Source organism: Hyaena hyaena, unplaced genomic scaffold, assembly GCF_003009895.1.
Source record: "Hyaena hyaena isolate Hyena2069 unplaced genomic scaffold, ASM300989v1 scaffold_1450, whole genome shotgun sequence".
NCBI classification, from domain to species: Eukaryota; Metazoa; Chordata; class Mammalia; order Carnivora; family Hyaenidae; genus Hyaena; species Hyaena hyaena.
In genome coordinates, this window is record NW_024082063.1 from 331,857 (window position 1) to 335,385 (window position 3,529).

Consider the following 3,529-nt stretch of genomic DNA (forward strand, 5'->3'; position numbering starts at 1 on the left):
TCCGAAGAGACCCTGGAGCCCTTTCTCAGCTTGGCTGCCAAGGTAAGGGGGATATCCCAGCAGGGGGAATGCTGTAGAAAGTACAGAGCCTTCCTCCAACTTGGTCTACTCACAAGGAGCCCATGGGGCCAGGCTAGGAGTTGTGTGCTCTCTCTCTTTTGCTCTCTTCTCCTCTGCCCCGCCGTTACCAGTCAGGATCCCGAACTATTCCCCTGGAAATAATCCTGAATTGGATATCCCTACTGTCTCCTGCTCTGGCTTGCCCATGGGCTCCAGAGGGCCTCAGCCTGCCTGCCTGCCAGGGGGCCAAAGGAGATTCTCTTTGGGCAGCAATCGCTCACCAAAAGCCTGGAGAGTCTTGGAAGGGAGGAAGGAGGGCGACTGGTAGAAAGATGTTTCCCTCCCTCCCACCTTCCCCTAGACGCACCCTCCTAAAGCAGCAATTTAAAGGCACAGTCACCTGGAGTGGGGTTCAGAGCATGTCCGTGTGCTGGGGAGGAGCTTGTGCTGCCGCTGCTGCTGCTGCTTGGAGACGGCTGGAGGTGTCTGTCCAGCTTCTAACTCTCCAGATGGAGGAGTGCATGCAGGCTGCCCTGCTCCCAGCTCCCCAGCAGCATCCCTTATAGCCTAGAGCTAAGCTGGGACGGATCTCTAACATCTTAATGATTTTTATAAGGGGGAAAAAAAGATGAGAGGGTTTAGGTGGAGCCACTTGGTTTTCTCAAGCTGACAGCTTCGGGTTTGAGAGGAGGTGAGAAGGAAGCCAGGGGCAGAGTTGGCTTTTCCTCAACCCTCTGGATGGAGGTACAGGGCATGGATGATACAGAGGAACCTTAGGATCTTCCTGATATTGGTGCCTGCTTGTCTGTCCATCTGTCTGTCTGCCTGCCCCATCTCCTTCATCCTTGCATATCCTTTTCCCTGACTGCTTTCCTCCCCCAGGTTGTCTCTGGTGAACTTGGCCAGCCCTCCATAACTCTTGGAAACTCTCTTTACCTGATGCCCTCCCTCCACCCCAGCTTGGCTGTGGGAAGGGATTGGTGTTCCTGGTGGGGCCAGAGCAGGCCTGGCACACAGTAAGCTTTGCAAGCTCCAGAGGAGTCAAGGCGGCCAAGACCAATGATCTGGTAACCCAGCCCTGAATGGGAAATAGAGGCAGGGAGGGTGGGTCTATCTCCACCCTGGCCTTTGCCCATTTGCTTACAGCATCCAGGTGCTTTAGCAGCAGTGCCTCTCTTGCTAGACCCTTCCCCAAAGTTTCCTGGACAGCAGCTCAATTGTGCTGGGACTTCCCCCAGTGTGTCTCCCTCTCTCTTTTCCTCTACTCTCTTGCTCCTTCTCCCTGATATTTCCTCTATCCATCTTCTATTTATCTCCACCTCCCTCCTGTTTCTTCTCTGTGTCTCACCTTTTGAGTATGTCTCTTCCCTCTTCTTTGGCCCTCACTTTCTCTCCATCCTCTGTTTCTCTCTCAACCTCACTGATATCTCCATTCTCTTACTCTCTTCTAAATCACAACAGTGAGAAGCCAAGTGTTTTCATCTTTTTCAGCAGAAACTTTCATACCAGTTCTGCTGAGTTCTGAGGGTGTACAGGGGAAGGGTCAGTGCCACTTTGAAGGGATCCCAGAGCTGACTGCAGCAACTGCCCTCCACCCTCAGCATCACCAGATAGAAGTTTTGGGGATTGCAAGCTCTTCTAAAGGCCCATTGGGTTGATAGAGAGAGTTATGATGACAAGGTAACAATGGGTAGAACTTGCACTGCATCTTCCTTTGGCTATGTTATTCAGGATGAGGAATTTTTAAACCACAAATGACAGGGAAAGAAGATCATTATAAATAGTACACACTGAAATGTTGATGGGAGGGTTGGGCTTTTGGAATTGGGACTAGAGACATTATAAGCTGCAACTAACATTTATATGGCCAGTCACAGTGCCCACTCTGCAGGCACAAGCACAGGTGGGAAGAAAGCCTTCCAGAACATCTCCTGGCAGAGCTCCTGATTAGGGAGCTAAAGGCAAGTGGGGATGTGGAAAGGCACTTGTCTCCTCTGTGTAATGCATTCCTTGTGCCAAACCTAATCATGTTATTTCCCCTGCCTCAACTGTTCCCTGTTGCTCGCAGGCTGAAGTTCAAGGTGCTGCATGATCTCGTCACTCTGCTTGACCCGATGTATCTAGAGTCACCATCTCTCCAGCTTCCAGGTAGTTTAACATGTTATCTCTACCAAAGCACTCTTCCTGCATCTTTTACTTATTCCTTTAAACGAAATTTTGTTGTCACTTTCTCAAGAAAAGCTTCTTTTTTATTGTTAATTTTTAAATTTTAGACAGAGAGAGCAGGGGAGAGGGGAGAGCAGCAGAGGGAGAGACAGAGAGAGAGAGAGAGAGAGAGAGAGAGAGAGAGAGAGAGAGAATCTTAAGCAGGCTCTACGTTCAAGGAGGAACTGAAGGATCAATCTCATAATCCTGGGATCATGACCTGAGCCAATATCAAGAGTCAGATGCTCAACCGACTGAGCCAGTCAAGTGCCTCAAGAAAGACTTCTTGAAATGATACGAACCCCTCCAATTCTGGGCTTGGAAACCCTGCAATGTGTTTCCGCAGGACCCTGGCCTTCCCCCTTCACAGCACCTGTCACACTTCATTACAGTCGTCGGCTTACTAACATCTCTCCACACTCTCTGAAGATGACCTCAGCATTTTCTGGCCTGGGAAGGGTACAGAAGTTGTGTTCAGTTTTGCTCTATTACCCCTTTCTTTTCTTATTATCAAACTATGATGGATATGATACATGTCCCAAAATGTGTCACACCCTTTTCCCCTTTTTGCAACTGATGGCCACATTGGCCCCAATGTTGAGGTTGTGTAGAAGCTACAATAGGCAAAGTGTTTTTCAGGATGAGAGATATTATTTCATCATGAAAAAAATACCAAGCTGCTAAAAATGGATTAAGCACATTTTCATAAATGTTTCATTCCAGGAAAGACTCTGTCACATTTCAGCCCTATGCAAGGAAAATGACAATGGCCTCCCCCCGACAAGCACATTTCTTGAAACCTCATTCTGAGGGGCAACATATTATTTTAATTCAGTGTCTTCTAGGACTTACTTTTGGGACAAAGCTGGAGAATCACTTGGCATGCCTTCCTGGACCCAAATCCCTCATACTGCCTGTCCTACCTATTGAAGTACAAACTAGTCCAAGGTGTACTTCAAAAGGCAAGATCTGTCCCCTGTCTGATGAAATTTGCAGAGAATTAGGTATTTCTCAGAAGCATTGAGGTAGGAGGTTGTTGTCGGGTTTTTTTGGTGGTGGGGATGAAATAAAAGACAAATGCCTTTCTAAAAATATGCTGACAAGTATCAGGGTGTTTCAGTTGGATCTCCAAGGAGCAAGTCTGCATGTTTTTGCTGTGTGTGAGTTTTTCTTTTCAGGGTCATTTTCAACCTCCACATATGTGACAGTTTACTCAAAGGGGAGGCTCAGCTTCTGGTGCTGAAGGAGCACTACTGTCAGAGGT